This window comes from Benincasa hispida, chromosome 6, assembly GCF_027475165.1.
Source record: "Benincasa hispida cultivar pf3 chromosome 6, pf3_genome.v1.1, whole genome shotgun sequence".
Classification (NCBI taxonomy): Eukaryota; Viridiplantae; Streptophyta; class Magnoliopsida; order Cucurbitales; family Cucurbitaceae; genus Benincasa; species Benincasa hispida.
The window spans coordinates 16,688,535-16,707,244 of NC_143483.1; positions in this window are offsets into that span (position 1 = coordinate 16,688,535).

Consider the following 18,710-nt stretch of genomic DNA (forward strand, 5'->3'; position numbering starts at 1 on the left):
ACACATTGATTTTGTTAGCTTGTTTATGTTAGTATTTTGCTCATTTTCTGTTGTTTTTTCTTGAAGATTTTGAGAGTACTTGAAGTTTTCTCCAGTTCAAGTTTTGAGTTCAGCTTTATGGTTGGAGATATCTTGTGAGGTTTTATGGCGTCTCACTCTTTAAAAAAGATAAAAGTGTAGCTACGACTGTAGTAATCTACCATATTGTAGTGACTACAATGATCTACAATTTTAAATACACTTACTAAATTTTGTATTTTGAGAACTAAGTTATGTTGGATTACATTTTGTGAATATTTTATCTTGTACCGTTTGAATAACTTTTTTATTCTAGGAAATTACTCAATACTATTTATTTGTTAGTGTAAATAGATTATAAAATTTCAATTAGGATAGAAGTTATGTTATTTAATGTGTTATGAAGTATTTCATGTGCTTACATTTAGTTAAAAGTGAGTACTTGAAGTGAATTTTATCAAAATGTATTTAATTTGAGTGATATTTTAAAAATAAAGTGAATTTATTTCTAGCACAAAATGTAAATTATATATATATATATATAATATATAGTTAAAATAAAAGTTATGCCTTTTATAGCTATTAGTGAAAGTTATAACAAATTTATATAGTGAAAATGTAATGCTGTAAAAGGCTATTGCAATAATATAGTAATTAGAAAAGACTAAGTAACTTTATTATAGCATCATATTAAAGCTATAAATACTATATTATAGCATTAAAAATACTATTACAAGTTATAGATAGCACATATTTTAGCTATATAAACATATCATAGCTTTAATAAAAAGACTATAAAATGTTTTCATAGTAATAGATATAAGCTATATCTTATACTCTATTATAACATCTATTATAGCTTCCAAAAACACTATAAAAAATCATAAACTTTTAATAACATAAAGACTTTAAAAAAAAAGCTATAAAAAGTCATTTTGCTATATTTGAAAATATTTTCAACGATTTTATCATTTAAAATAATTATTTATAAACTAAATAAAAAAAATGAAATATTTAGGATCTTAAAAAAAAACTTACAACCCCAAACCCAAACCAAAAAATCATAAGAATGGATCACACTCATTGCACCACTAAAAATTATAATTAAGATGTCATTTTCCTACTTTGGAACCAACTATACAATGTCTAATTTCAAAGCAAAATGTGAACTTACTAGAATAGGGGATGGAGATCAATAGTACAATCAATGGACGTTTTCGATGTGAATGTTTGTGAGCCATTTCTGGTTAATATGGATGCACTCATCCTCTTTGTACATCCCTTCTCACTATTCACATTAAAAAAAAAGGTTAAGATAATCTTAAAAAAAGAAAATTTTCCATATAAAAAGTTATAGTTGGACAATTTAGTGTGATGTACAAAGATAGATACAGTTTAAGATGCGCCTAAGTATTTTCCTTTTAAAATAGTTAAAATCATTTTTTTTGTTTAAAGTCATTCTAGAAAACACACCTTTAATCATTCAAAATAAATTTAATATTTAATTTTACACTTTTAAACGCATTTTTCATATTATTAAAATTGATTTTTGAATGATTAAAAATATTTTAGTACTTTTTAGAGGCAGTTGGAAATACAATAATTATGCCCAAAGTATAACAAACATAACACGATACAAAAGAATTTGTAGATATAACAAAATTTAGATGTAACTCTTGGACTCTGTAGATTGTATCGCTAATATGGGTCTATTAAAACATTGTTATACACTTAATTATACACTTAATACATTACCATCTTGTGTCTTCAAGGAAGTATGTAGCTTTAGGAGTTTAGAAGTCTTTTGGTTGTTGGTGACTTCTCTTGGGCTCCCAGAAATATAGAATTTTCTCTCTCACAAATGAGGGGAGCTCCTTTATTTATAGAGTTCTCCGGTAAGCCTCATGGGCTTGGGCTTGGTTGGCCTAGAAGGTCTGATTAGTTGGACTTGGGCTTAATTGGTCCATGGGTCAGGCCTTTATGCCCATTTAATAGGACTGAGATTTGATTGGTCCATGGGCCTGATTTGATGTTTAGGTCAAATTCAACCTACTTTCAGGCATAGTTGGACTTTAATCTAAATAATATTAAATTAAACCAAATTAATTTTATTTGATTCAACGGTCATGATGAAAATACGGGACGTCATCAGAACTTATCTTCAATTTCAATTTCAGACATATGTCATCTCCTAATTGGTCTCAAATTTAATGATTTGGAATTTTGTCATTAATTTAGGAAATAATGTGGAAATTTGTGATTGGCAAGAAATTTATCCTTAAACAAATTGATGGGGTCGATGTCCTGAATCTCATAGGGTTCTTGTAGTTTGTAAACATCTATATGAACAAACAGTTTTGTGATATATAATATGAGATATTTTATTCACTTTAGTCTATGAAATATGAGTTATTTTAGTTGCATTAACCCAAACCAATAAACTAAGATAACTGGTTATCGTTGTAACTTAAGCATGTAGGTTATCGTTGTAACTTAAGCATGTATGTGGAGACATACAAGTGGATCGTACTTTAAGTGATAATCTAAATGGTATGTAGTATATGGATAAAGGTGGGAAACCTTATCCTGGTGACACTATGAGTGTGGCCCGCTTTGTAGGTGTTACAATTGTTGTAAAGTACTACAAATGGTCGGATCCTTATCATTTGTGTATTAGACATGCGAGCGGGGATACTCTATACAAAGGAGTTTGTATAAGACCGGACCACAAAATGTTCAGTCTTTTTATATAACAGCATTCATGACAGAGACTTTCATTTCACTAGGATGACTATAGGTAACATGACCTTAATCTTGAGTGAGTTGTGAACTTCTGCATATGAGGAAGGTCCTTTGATTTGCATGGGTGCGAATGGCCAGATCGCCGATTCAAACCTACCACTTTGGGGATTCTTTGATTGGGGAGCTGGGAACTCAGCTACACAAGACGGAATTCACTCCTTCCCCTAAGCAGGGGTAAGTAGATAAATTGTTCCCTTAAGGGTTGATTCTGGGGCTTGAACAATGTGATGCCACACCTTTTCTTGGCCCGAGAAGGGTTTAGTCATAGTGGGACTGTGATGTATTATTTATTAGAGGGATCAGTGGTACTTAAGGAGTTAAATCTAACTATAGTGGAAAAACGGTAAATTGGCCTAGTTGTACTTACGAGCGATTTGTGAAGGGTCGTCGTACTGTTGATTGCTTATATTCGATAGACACTGAAATATATTTGTAGTGTAAAGAGTGAGTTGTCGGTTTTTAGTGGAGTGCCTGACAGTTAACAAATGTTGTATATCATGATTAAAGAGTTTAGTCAGTTATTCACATACCATTGGAGCTTAGCTATAGGTTCATAAGGTCCCCTTGGTAGCTCAATGGATTCAAGTTGAGAATTAGTTTTTGGGTTAGTTTGAAGTATTCAAATTAACAAGAGGGAATTCGATTATATATGATATAATTAAATTAATTCAATTATATGTGATATAATTGATATAATGTATTTAATACATTATTTGATTGGAGGAATTAATATAAATATGATTTATATTAAATGCCATAAAGGAGAAAAAGAACTATGGTTTATATGTTGCTTATGATGTGATATTAAAACTATAGGTTATGAATATAATATGATAAATTAGTTATTATATTTATAATAAATTAATTATGAGATAATTGATTTTCAGTTTTCTCCAAATAACAACCTTAGTGGGAGGTTTTAATCAGTTTATGGCAACTGTTGGATAAAAATGAAATTGTTTTCATTTTTTCATATACGCGCAAAGAGATCAAGTTATCAAATAACTTGTTGAGAGAGTAAACGATCAGTCGAGTTTTTCTATACAATAGTTACCCGCTACTAAATGATCAAGTACTTAAGTCTATACGATAGACTTCTTTCTACTGTCGCCTACTCGATCGCTTACTCGATCATCTAGTTCTTCTTCCCTCTTCCCAAATCCATACAAAACCCACAACTCCTGGATTCTCACATCAAGAATACCTAAGTAACCGAGTGATGGTGTCGAGTTTTTGTTCGAGGGTCGAGGATCGAGTTTTACTCGATTGTGATCGAGGTTCTACTAGTTCGTGTTGTTTGCTGATTTGCTCGTTTTGTTCGTGCTGATCAACGCGTTCGAGTTTGATCGAGGGAAATACTAGAAGAAAAGGATTCTTTAAAGGTATTGTACTCGATCCCTTTGTGTTTATTCTTTGATGCATGCTGTAATTTTATTCTTGATGCATAACTGTTATGTTTGATTGTAAATGTGTATGTTCTTTCATAATGGGGCTTGAAACGATCTTCTTCTCTAGATTTATAGTTCCTTCATAAATACCCCCTTTTCGAGATTTATGCACATTTACGGGTGGGTGAATCTCGAAAAAGATGAGATTTGAACCAAAAGACAAGTTATATGTTCTTGATTTTAATTGTTACAAAAGTTATAAAGTGTTACAAAATATTTGATCGTAATCTTTTATATGGAAACATGCGAGAAGGGGTATCCTATAAAAGGAGTTTGTATAAGACCAGATCGCAATATGATTAATCTCTCTTTATAACACAGTTGACTGAAGAGATTACCATTTCATAGAATGAACATAGGTGACTCGAACTTAATCCTGAGTAAGTTATGAACTCATGTCTATGAGGAAAGTCTTTTGATCTATATGGGTGAAAGTGCCCAGATTCGTCGACTCAATATACCCACCATTTTGTGGATTTTTCTGAGTAGGGAGCTGGGAATATAGCTACAGAAGATGGATTCACTTCTTTCCATCTTTAGGGTAAGTAAATGAATTGCTTCCTTAAGTGTTAACTCCAAGTCTTGAATAATGGGGCCCTTCATTAAGCCGATTTTACATCGTCCATAAACTCAAACCTAAGCAAATATATTTTTAATACTCCGTTTCTCCCGACAAATACTTAAAAAAGGTAATAAAAGTAGAAAGAACGAGTCGATCCACAGATGACCAATTGAATAATTAAATCAACAACAAATCTCGGAGGTTGGGGGGAGGGGGGATTTAGTTTGTAAAAGAAATAAAAAAATAATTTCAAAATCTTTAATGTTTTGTAGACATATAAAAATCGAGCACAAAAATATACTTGTAAAATCTATAGAAAGAATCTTGGGAAGTTAATCAATAGGTATAGTTCTATCATTGAATTCAAACACATTATGAATTTTACACAACTCACAACCTATCAAGCATAGCCCAATAGCCCCAAGTAGTTAATTAGGGAAATTCAATTCCAATTAACCCTAAACTAGTCAAAAACACATCTTTGAAAGCAATTATCACGTTTTTGTCTTAATTCGCAATAGATCAAGGGTACTTTATTGTGACATTCTTCAAGATGGAAATCCTATTCTTAAAGATCGACTAATTGGATGGTTCTAAACTAGCTTAGTCATGCAAGAACTCAAAAAAAGTCTTGATTCAATGCAAGAAAACCTAATTTTTTGCAAGCTATTCTATTATTATGCAAAGTAACCTAGTAGAAATTGCTAACAAGAAATTAAGATTTTCAATTCATCAATCCATCACAATTAACTTCTATTTAATATTTAATGCAAGAATCAATCCAAAAATTGAAAAAATTCATAGAAAAATATATAAGAATTCTTAAGAACTAACCTAATTGACAAAATTCCCAATAAATTGAACTTACCTAGCCTTGCATAATATTGAATTCTTCCTTCAATCCAATGAAATTACAAGAAAAGAATTAAGGAATACAAAATTTGGACAAAATTTCCCTAAGGTGCTCTAAATTTTTTAGAAATTTGGTCTCCCCTTCATGCAAAAACTAAATTTTGGCTTTTATATTCAAGTCGCGGTGTTGCAATGCTGAAGAGAGCATTGCAACTCTCTTATCAGCATAAGACCTCGAGCGTTGATGCAGCGTTGCGACTGTGGCTAGCGTGAGGCGCGTGTGCGCATTTTTTAAAAAAAATATTTTCGTCATTTTACATAGCATTACAACGCCACGGGATAGCGTTATGACGCTGCACTGTTTTAAAGCTATTGCCTTCAAGTGTTGAACTGAAGCATTGAGGTGGGTTGTGACATTGTTCCTATTACCAAATACTCCAATTGAGTGGCATTTTGATAATTTTGACGACTCCTTTGATTTAGATGCTTTTAGGCTTTATTTTGACACCATTTTGAGGTATTTTTCTTCTAAGTGACTCCATTGGCCCTCGAGATGATTTTACCTATAAAACAAACATATTATGCATAAGAATTGTATAAAATAGGTGGAATTAGGGATAAAAAAATAGCTCTTTTTAGAGCTATCACCTTTCCCTCTCATTGGCTCGAGAGGATTTTGATGATGATAAATGGGTTGTTGATTAGAGAATTAGTGGGACTTAAGGAGTTAGATGTAATTACAGGAGTAAAACAATAATTTTGACCTCAGTTATAAGTACGAGCGATTTGCGAAGCGTCAACTTGTTAATCGGTTATATCCATAGACACAAAAATATATCTACAGTGCGGAATGCACCTGTGGATCTTTAGTGGGTTGACTTACAATTAATAAATGTTGAATTAATATAATTAAAGAGTTTAGCTAATTAGTCTCATATCATTGAAGCTTCTAATATTTAGGTCCATTAGGTCCCCTTGCTAGCTCACTGGGTAAAACAAGAATCATCTAATTTTAGATTAATTTGATTTTTTTCAAATTAAATAAGAGAGTTAATTGTATGAGATACAATTAATATAATATATATAGATACATTATAATATAAAGTTAATTTTGAATGAGATTCAAAATTATACATTATTTTATGAGAGAGATAAATATTTGAATAAGATTCAAATATTATTTAAATATGAATAAGATTCAATCAATATAATATATATAGATACATTATAATATAAAGTTAATTTTGAATGAGATTCAAAATTATACATTATTTTATGAGAGAGATAAATATTTGAATAAGATTCAAATATTATTTATATGAATGAGATTCATATAAAACTATATATTAAATTTAATATGAACAAGATTCATATTAAAACTATAGGTTATATGAAAGAAATAAATATTTGAATAAGATTCAAATGTTATTTATATGAATGAGATTCATATTAAAGCTATACGTTATAATGAGAGGATATTATTTGAATTTGATTCAAATATAATTAAATATATGGTATTTAATTATTTATTTATTATTAATAATATTGATTTAATTATAAATTAAATAGGATTTTATACATACATACATACGTACATACATATACACACACACACACACACACACACATATATATATCCATATTTCTCTCTTTTTTTTTTGTTGAGTATGTCCTAAAACTCGCAGTTTCTAAACATTAAACATATTATATTCACAATAAAGTTGTTGTTGAAGTTTTTATCAATAAATATATTATTGAATTACATTCTTTTATAACATCTAATAAACGAACCCATGGCTATAATATGAATACTTAAACTTTATGTAGAGACATAAAAGATGATCAAGTTTTAGTATATAGCCAAAAAGGTCTATAAGTATATGGATGAGGTTGGGTACCTTATCCTAGGGACACTATGGATGCGGCCTACTTTGTATATTGATATAAATGATGTGATCCCAAAATTAATCATATGGAGACACACGAGTGGAGGCATCCTATGCAAAAGACGTTTACATAAGACCGAACCACGAAATAGTCATTTTTCTTTATAGCAACTATTTATTGTTAAAACTGACTATTTCAAATTGATGACCCAAGGTAACTCGATCTTAATCCTGAACTAACTATGAACTCTTGTTTATTCAGGATCATCCTTTAATCTGCATAGGTGAGAGTGGTTCAATATCATCACCCAATAAACCTCCCATTTTAGGGGTAAGACGAGATAGATAGTAGGGACATAATCATGCAAGAAGGAATTCACTCCTACCCATCTTAGGGTTAGCAGATAGGTTGTTCCTTTAAGTACTGGTTTTTAGTCTTGAACAAAGGGGCCTCGACTTCTCATGACAGAGAGGGATTTGGTTTATTGGTTGGACGATAATCCAATTTTTCAATAGAGGATTAATGGAGATTTAAGAAGCAAGATGTATTACAGGGGTAAATGGTAATTTTGACCTAACTATAAATATGAATGATCTGTGAAGGATCGACTAACTGATTATGGTTAAATCAAGTGAAAAAAAAATATATCTACAGTGAGGACTAGGAGAGTGCAACTACTGAGCTATAGTGGTATGTCTTGGTAGTTAATGAATATTGATTAATTTAGTTTAAAGAATTAGGCAATTAATCTCAAATCGTTGAAGTTCATGATCTGTAGGTCCATTAGGTCTCTCTACTAGCTCGTAAAATGATTAAACCTTAGATTAGAATATTTAGTGAATTTGAAATGTTCAAATTCAAATTAGGGTTTGAATAATTATATTCGATGTAATTAACTTTTAAATTTACTAAAATTAAACGTATTTAGAGAGTTCAGTATATTTAAATAATGATTTAAATATTGATTACATGAATATGGATTCATGTGTGAATTAAGTATTTTTATCAAATTAATATTTGAATTTAAATCATTATTATTTAATTAATTAGATTTGTTTAATTATTTATTTAATAAATTAAATCAATTTCAATTTCAGAAATTGAATTTAGATTGTATTTAATTTAATTATGATTGAAAATTTTAAATAAAATTAAAATTGAAAAATTGTTTTTTTAAAATACATAGTGGATTTTCCCCAAATTGAACACCTAGCCCACTAATTTGGTGATATTTGAAGTGTCAAATAGTTAGTTAATTGATTTTTCATGTTTAATTTGATTAAATACCTTAGAATTCATTTGAATTTGAGGCATGAGAAATTGGTTTCTGTCTAACCCTCCAATCCAATCCAAATTCCCTCTCAATTAGAATTCCATCACTCAATCCAAGGTCTGAGATTAGTAGAGAAGACTTTTGTGGAGGTCTACTACAAAGCTTGTGTTGGATTTTATGTCCTAAAACTCGCAGTTTGTAAAATTAAATATATTCTATTATCAATAAAAGATGTTATTCAATATTTCTTCAATAAAGATATTGAATCTATTAATTACATTCATAAAATCTAAATCCAATAAACTAAGATCCATGACTATTATATGAATACTTGAACTTTATATAGAGACATAGAAATGGATCAAGTTCGAGTAAATAACCAAAATGGTCTATAGTATATGATTAAGGTTGGGTGCCTTATTCTGGTAACACTATTGGATGCAGCCTACTCTGTAGCTGTTACAAGTTGTTGTAAAGGTACTACACACAAAGTGACCCTGATTCATTCATGTAATGACATGAGGAGTAAGGGCGTTCTATGCAATGAGTTTGCATAAGATTGAACCAAGAAATAAGACACTCTTATTTTATAACGTTGTTTACTGTTTAAGACTGACTATTTCACTTAGATGACCTAGGTAACTCGATCTTAATCCTGAGCTAACTATGAACTCCTGTTTATTCGGGATTATCCTTAGATTTGCATAGGTGAGGGTTGGTTTAACAGCACCGATTTAATACCCCTCCCATTTCAGGAGTAAGACTAAGTAGATAGCCGGGAACATAATACACCTCTCCTAGCTCTTCTTGGCCTGAAAGTATGTAATTCTCAGTTAAACCACTTAGAATTCTTAGCAAAATACCTCAAATAGTTCATTTACTAATGGAAATTTCATCATCAAAGACAGCTTTACTAGCGAGATTCTCCTCATGAGCGAGATCAAGCTTTTCCTAGCGATACTCCCTTACCAGCGATACTCAGCTCAATTTCTAGCGAGATTCCCTTCTAGAGCGAGATCCACAACACAAAGTTAGCGAGATTGCCTTCATAAGCGAGATCCTCCTTCTCCAAATGAGCTATTTGCTTGTTCCTCCCAAGCAGTTGTCTATTTATGCACAGATCCTCTGTTACAAATTCAAAAATTTATAACTCAAAATTCAGCCCTCTTTTGAAAAAACTTCCTTCTACAAACATGTTTAGAATTGAGTTAGCAACATTACCTTAAAAGCTCAGCTCAAAATTCCTCGTTATTTAATCTAGAGATTCAAAACTTCATCATTGGCCCCAATTTAAGCAGCTGCCTACTTGTTCAATAATTTCTAGTTCGAACTTCAAAATTATATAACTCGATTTCCAAGCCTCATCTTAAAAAGTTTCATTCTACAAAGTTGTTTATAAATGAGTTAACAATATTACTCAAATGTTTAGCTCAAAACACTTTGTAATTCGTCCTGGAGCCCCAATTCTTCACTAATGGCCTAGATTCACCCGAGAAACGAACCCATCGTATTTATTTTGCCCCTCTGACCTTATTCCAGCGAGTTTTCCTTCCAGAGCACAGCCACATAAAATAGACACATAGAGCTTTCAAATGCCACTGAAATTACACAAATAGCCTAAGTAGTTTGTCCAAACCGACCCAATGAATTCGACCTTCTTACTTATATTACCGCCCAAAATCCAGCATGAACCCTCCTTATGCCACCTGGCCCACTATTGGTGATGAAGGGCTAGGATTTAGCAAATTTCCTTTTGCTAACTTCACTCACAATATTACTTCAGCACTACACCTCACTAGATGGCATGGTCTAATTCATATGCTTATTATGCATTCCATCATCAAGCTTGACCTTCCTTAGCCTAGCCAGGTTTTGTCCTACTTTTACACTTAGCTACCCAAGAGCCTATTTCTTCTTGCTTCCATCTTCCAGCCTTCCTAATACATGGTTTCATTTAGCTCATTAAGAAACATCTCATTACTTACTCTTACTTAAAGTAGTTAAGGTTTAGGTTTTACACTAAATCTTCTTGTAATCTCGTAGTTTGTAAACATTGTATAAATATATTGTTGTTAATAAAATAAGTGTTATTTTATAAGTATATACTCAATCCAATAAACTAAGATCCTTGGTTATTTTATGTAATTTAAATAAGTATGTAGAGACACACAAGTGGATCTTGTTTAAATAATAACCTAAATGGTCTGTAAGATGGATAAGGCTAGGTGCCTTATCCTTGTGACACTATGGATATGGCTCACTTTGTAGGTGTTACAAATGTTGTAACATGCTACAAATGATCTGATCCTGATCATTCATGTATAGACATGTGAGCGGGAATATCCTATATAAAGAGTTTGTATAAGACCAGACCACGAAATGATTAATCTCGTTATATAACGTTATGAATAATAGAGACCTACATTTCACTAGGATGACCATAGGTGACATGACCCGAATCCTAAGTGAGTTGTAAACTCCTGCTCATAAAGGCAGTCCTTTGATTTGTATGGGTGAGAATGGTCAGATTTCCAACTCAATAAGCCTACCATTTTAGGGATTCGTCTGACTAGGGAGCTGGGAACATAGCTACACGAGACAAAATTCACTCCTTCCCCGATGCAAGGGCAAGTAGATAAATTGCTCCCATAAGAGCTGATTCCAGGGCTTGAACATAGTGGCCACACCCTCTCCTGGCCAAGAGGGACTTGGACATAGTTGGACTATGAATTATTGTTCATTAGAGTGACCAATGGTATTTAAGGAGTTAGATGTAACTACATGGGCAAAACAATAATTTTGGTCCAGCTGTACTTACGAGTAATTTTTGAAGGGTCATCGCATTGTTGATTGGTTATATCCAATGGACATAGAAATTTATCTGTAGTACGAAGAGTGCAACTATCGATCGTTAGTAGAATGATCAGCAGTTAACGGATGTTGGGTAATTTAATTAAAGAGTTTAATTAATTATCCAAGTACCATTGAAGCTTCAATCTACAGGTGCATAAGATCTTCTCTGTAGCTCAACAGGAATTTAATTGAGAATTATTTTTGGATTAATTTGAAGTGTCCAAATTAATTGAGGAAATTAATTATATATGTGATATAATTAATATAATGTATTTGATACATTATAATATAAGGTAATATGAGAGCAATTTGAATATGATTCAAATACTAATTATATGAATGAGATTTATGTAATTAAATTTAATATAAATATGATTTATATTAAATACCATAAATAAGTTGAGAGGAATTAAATATTTGGATATGATCCAAATATCAATTATAGAATAAGATTCATATAAGTGAGTTTAGTATAAATGTGATTTATATTAAATGTCATGTATGGTTGAGAGAAAATATATCTATAGGTTATATTGTATTTGATACAATATGTAACTATAGATTATGTGTTATATGGGATATAATATATAGTTTATATACATATAATAAAGTTGTTGTATAATTATTATTAATTTAATTTTATTAAATTAATATTAATTAATTAAAGGGGGAGTTACAACTAGAGATATCCACGGGACGGGGCCCCCTATTTCTTTCCCCATCCCTGTGAAATTCCCCATCTGAATCAGGCCGCGGATTCCTCGCGGGGAATTCGTGGGGATCGGGTTCCTCACCGGAAAAATTTCTCCATTTGTTTTTTTTAATATATTCATTTTTAGCAATTTTGTTTATTCTCAAGAAAATAGAATTATATATATATTAAATGATTATTTCCAATAAATTTTTCATTCAAAGAAAATAGTATAAAAATAATATTATTATATGTGTAAAAATATAATTTCTAAAAGTTAAAATTTAAATATTATAATATCATAGTCAAGCTTTCCATTTAAATACTACAACATTTATGGTTTAAGGTAGAAAGTCTTAAATGTTAAAACAATTTAGAAATGTATTAAAGTAGGAAAATGTTGAAATGAAAAATAGAAAATAACTAACTTTTCACACCACAATTTCTGTAAAAAGTATATAGATAAAATAATAATCATTATTATTATTATTATAAACTCATATTTTGTTTATGTAAACAGAATATGAGTTGATAATAATAGTAGTAGTAGTAATAATAATAATAAGTAATTATTATTATATAATATATTTGGGGAGGGGTGGGGATGGGGACGGGGAATATAATCCTCGTTCCCATCCCCGTTTAGCCAACGAGGAAAAACTATCCTCGTTCCCTCCCCCATTCCCCATTTAATCGAGGATTTTCCACTCCGTTCGGGGCGGATCCCAACCCCACGGGGTAAATGAACATCCCTAGTTATAACTCCCTCCCCCTAATTTCTCTCAGAAAATACGTGATGAGAGGGGTCAGAGAAAAATGATGGTGCTAATTCATCTTCCTCCATGAAACACTGAGAGAATAGTTCTCTCTGGAAAAACGAAAAAAGAAGCAAAGTTCTTCACATCCTCTCTGTCTTCTTCCCTCTTCCAAAACCTTAAGGCAGAGTCCACACCTCATGCTATTCTCAATCTATAAGGAGAAAACAAGAGGCTCCATTTGGTGATGTCCTTTTTGGAGAAGGAGATCCGTTCGTGACTTGTTCGAGGGATTCTTGAAGAATAGTCTTCAAAGGTAAGGGTTTCTGAAACTCCAAGTTTTCTTTTATTAATTCATGCTATATTTTATTTAAATGCTTATCCTGTTCTTAATTTACTGTAAAACTTACATTCAATAAAAAATGGATTTGGGATAATCTTGCTTCCGCACAAAGGTTCTCCTCATAGAGTTCCTTCAGCTATGAACTTACTTGACATGGATAAAATTTCGTAAGCACAAACCTATAATATGGGAACTTTTTTTACGCATATAGTATTAACAAACAGATTAAAGTGAAATGGAAACGAAAGTACATACCTGGAATGCAAGTGCAAATCCCTTTATACAATAATATGAGGCATGATGAGCATTTTCTGCTTTCTTTGTCTCATATGCCTCCTTCTTCTTGCTTATGATAGTCTTTATGCTATGCAAGGTACGTTTGAAAAAGATGGACGACCAGTCATAATGTCTAAAGACTTCAAGGTCATCAATAATCCCAAATATCTTCACATCAAATTGGGTTTTTTTGTCTTTTCTAATCATTACTGTTTCGATGAATAATGCCTATGCAACCTTGACGGCATCTTCATCGCCTGTAGAATGCATCCTTCACGTTCTTGCAAGAACTATCCTTATCATTTGGGTCCTTCGGTCCAAAAATGAGTTGTCGCAGTCTTTCACCGCTTGTTTCTCTTTCTACAATTTCCTTGGCCAACCACAACCTAGTTATCAGATTAAAATCATCTTAGGAGAATGTGACCTTTTTCCCCAACAAATGATATAATGTCTGGGTTCACATCCGTTACCTCCCTCAACAAAAAATGGTGAAAAAATTTCCCATTAAATACAAGATCTACGTCCAACAGTGGACCAAAGGTCATTGTCCTAAACATTCTCATCTGCTATTCTGTTAACTTATTCTTAATAACGGATGCAGTTTTGTGGACTTGGCAAGAAACTATAGTAGGAAAATATTTCTCAGCAGGGATGGTCATCTTAGCAACCTGTAACAAACGCATACATTACCACAATAAGCGAACAATCACATAATAAAAACTGAATGATCGCATAACAAATAACTAAACGATCGCATAACATAAAACAAAACGATCGAATAACAAACAACTAAACGATCGCATAACAAATAACTAAACAATCACATTACAAACACCTAAACGATCACGTAACAAACAACTAAACAATTGCATTACAAATATCTAAATAATCGTGTAACTAAATCACATAATGTAAAACAAAACGATCGAACAACGAACAACTAAACAATCGTAAGAAACAACTAAACAATCACATTATAAATACCTAAATGATCGCGTAACAAACAACTAAACAATCGCATTGCAAATACCTAAATGATCATGTAACAAACAACTAATTGATTGTTTAAAGAATACTAAATGCTCGCCTAGGATTATCTAAGTGATCTCTTAAGAACAAATACACATCATTTAACAAAAACTGAGAGTCCGTTTAACAAATGGTAGGCATGGACCCTTTGCGAACCCTAAACGATCGGCAAGAATCCTAAACAAATATCAACATGCATTCAAAGAGAAGAGTCACATACCTTTTAGAGATAGACGATGGCGGAAAATGTGTACAAACGACCAGTGAGAAGTGGTCAGATGTTCGAATGAAGATGAAAGGCAACGAGTCAGGTACAAGAGCAAAAACAAGAACAAGAGTTAAAATCGCATAATGAGAGAAGATGTAAGTGAGAAAGTGGGGTGAACGATGCTTCGTAGCGCAGTTTGAAGAGTTTTTTAAATTGGGGGTAAATTTGGTATTTCACAAGGGCAAAAGGTCAATCATATATAAGATTTTAGGAAAAGGTCATCCATAGAAAAGTTTTTGAGATTTGGATCATTTCCTGAAATTTTCCATTTGGGATTGCGTTTGAAATTGTAAAAAACTATTATGGGAAAATCTTAACTACCTTCCTTGTTTGGTAAAATGAATTATTTAATAATCTATCAGAATCACATCTTAATTTTAACTAACGTGTAAAAGTTAAAAGTTAATAGATACTGTTATTGAATTTGAGAAGCACAATGTGAATATGAATGTCAATAAAATATAACATTGAAATAAATAAATATAATATAAATATATGGAATAAATAGATATTAAAATAAGTTAAACATAATATCTATAAATATATAAAATAAAATAAATAACAAAAGTAAATAAAATAATAAATTATGGATTTCTCCACTTTCTTCAAATTTTTTTGAATTTGCCTAATGTATGTCTTTCAAAATCCATCAAATGCCACTATCTATAGATAATTTGACAAGTAGAAGGTAGATTACATGGATACTAAGAATGAGTATTTACAAGACACATGGACAACACTTTGGAAAATGGGGGCATGACATGGTCAATGGACACTAAGCATGAGCATTTAATGGTCATTTATTTTCTATGATATTTATAATACTCCTCCTTAGATGTCCATTATATATATGTAGAATATGTCTCGTTAAAACCTTACTTGAATAAACCAATTGGGAAAAAATCCCAGAGAAGGAAAAAAGTACATATTTCATATAATCTAATACTCTTAAAAAAGAATATAGTATATTTACTCCCCCTCATGGAAACATCGCTTGAGATCTCCAAGTCGTCGTATTCCAGTGTTGTGCACCAATTTTTCATTGGTTGTTGTAGGTAATGACTTTGTAAATAAGTCCGCCAAGTTATCTTTTGAACAAATTTGTTGTATAGCGATGTCATCATTTTCTTCAAGATCGTGAGTGTAAAAAAGCTTTGGTGAAATACGTTTTGTTCTATCTCTTTTAATATATCCTCATTTGATTTGTGATATGCATGTTGTGTTGTCATCATATAATATTGTTGGAATATTTTTACTAGAAGACAAATCACATGTTCCACAAATGTGCTGAGTCATTGATCTTGTCATACACATTCTCGACTAGCCTTGTAAATTGCAAGAATTTCAGCATGATTTGAGCAAGTGGTTGTTATGGTATGTTTTATTGATAGCAATGGTATAGCAGTTCCTCCACATGTGAATAGGTAACTTGTTTGAGATCTAGCTTTGTGTGGATCAAATAAATATCCAGAATCTGCATAACCAACTAAATGAAATTTTGATTTATTTGAATAAAACAAACTCATATCAATCGTTCCTTAGAGATAATGGAGTATATGTTTAATTTTGTTCCAATGTCTTTTAGTTGGAGAAAAGCTATATTTTGCTAATAAATTTACTAAAAATGTAATATCTAGCCTTGTATTGTTAACAAGATACATAAGTTCACCATTTGCACTAGATATGGTACTTCAAGACCAAGAAGTTCTTCATTATCATTTCGAGTCAAAATATATCTTTCCTCACATCTAAGGAACAAACTTCCATTGGAATGTTCAATGGATGTGTTTTGTCTATATAAAATCTTTTCAAAACTTTTCTTGTATAAGTTGACTGATGTGTTAATATCTCATCCGTTAAATGCTCAATTTGCAAGTCAAGGAAAAATTTTATTTTTCCGAGATCTTTCATCTCAAATTCTTTCTTAAGATATTCTATTGCCTTTGAAAGCTCTTCAAGAGTTCCAGTTATATTTAAATCATCAACATATACAGTTATAATAGCAAATCCTGACTGTAATTTCTTTATAAAAAAAATGGACATATTGGATTATTTTGATATCTTTTTTCAACAAATATCCACTCAGGTAATTGTACCACATTCGTCCGGATTGTTTCAATCCATATAAGGATCTCTGTAACTTTATTGAATACAATTCCCGAAAATTTGATTTATATGTTTCAAGTATCTTAAATTCTTCTGGGATTATCATATAAATATCATTATCAAGAAATTCATATAAATATGTTGTGATTACATCCATAGGATGTATGTCCAGATTTCATACACGGTCATATCAATTAAATATCTTAATGTAATCGCATCCACCACCGAAGAATACATCTCCTCATAATCAATACTAGGTCTTTGTGAAAAACTTTATGCAACTAGTTTACTTTACATCTTGTGACCACATTATTTTCATTTTTTTCTCACAAATGTATTCCACAAGTTTACATCTTATGGTGTTCAAACTACTAATCAAAAAACCTATGTTTTGAAAGTGAGTTTAATTCTTCCTCGATTGCTTCTTTCCACTGAAACCAATCTTTTCTATGTTGACATTCTTCAACAGATTTTGGTTCAGAAACCTTATTTTTAGATATAACATCAAGAGTAACATTATATACAAAAATGTTGTCAATAACTACATGATTTCGGTTCCATCTTTGTCCCATACAGATGTAGAAAGCTTAGCTCTCATAAGCAATGGTCTAGTAATTAACTGCAAACGTCTTATGAATGATTCTGCTAAATTGTTTTGTATATGAATATGAGTTACAGTATGTTCAACACTTATCTTAATTAACATACAATAATTATCAAAAGTTTGGGACGAAAATTCACCAACATTATCGAGATGAATGGTCTTTAATTGTATGATCAGTAAATTATGCTCTTAACTTAATTATTTGAGTAACTAATTTTACAAATGCAAGATTTTGACTTTAATAATAAGTACACGTATGACTATCTGGATGCGTCGGTTAATACCATAAAATATTTAAATGGTCCACTTGATGAGTTAATAAGTCCATATATATCAACATGAATTCGTTCTAAAATCCAGGTGATAACATCTCTCAATAATTTTTCTCTACCGTGAAACACTAAGCATGACTTTCTAAAAAAAATTATTGATCTATCATGTCATATGAGGTCCGAGTCCAACATACAATTGCTTTAATTTAAATTATTTGAATGCCTTACTATAGATGGAAAACCTATTTCTTGAAATCCGAAGAGATAAATAGGGTCTTGGGGGAAAAAAATCCGCATTTTTTTCTATCAGAAATTTCATAAAATGGAGTCATCTTCAAAGACTTGCATGGATTTGCTAATTCTAAAGATCAACATTAATTCCTTCAGGACAAATATGAAGAGATTTAATTAATAAAAAATTCACAGGGATTGCAAGAGAGATAATCGTCCGATTAATCGGAGAATTTCTCGATTCATGGAATAATCATCTGCTTCCGGAAGAAATGGAGAATTTCACGGGAATCCCTTTCCTCTAAAGCCCCCACATCACATTTGTTATTGTCTATTTTCAAATTCTAATTTATTATTTTTTTAAAAAAAATTATCATTCTAATTTATCCAATCATTTTTTTAAAAAATTATCAAATAATTTAATAATAAAAAATAGTTAA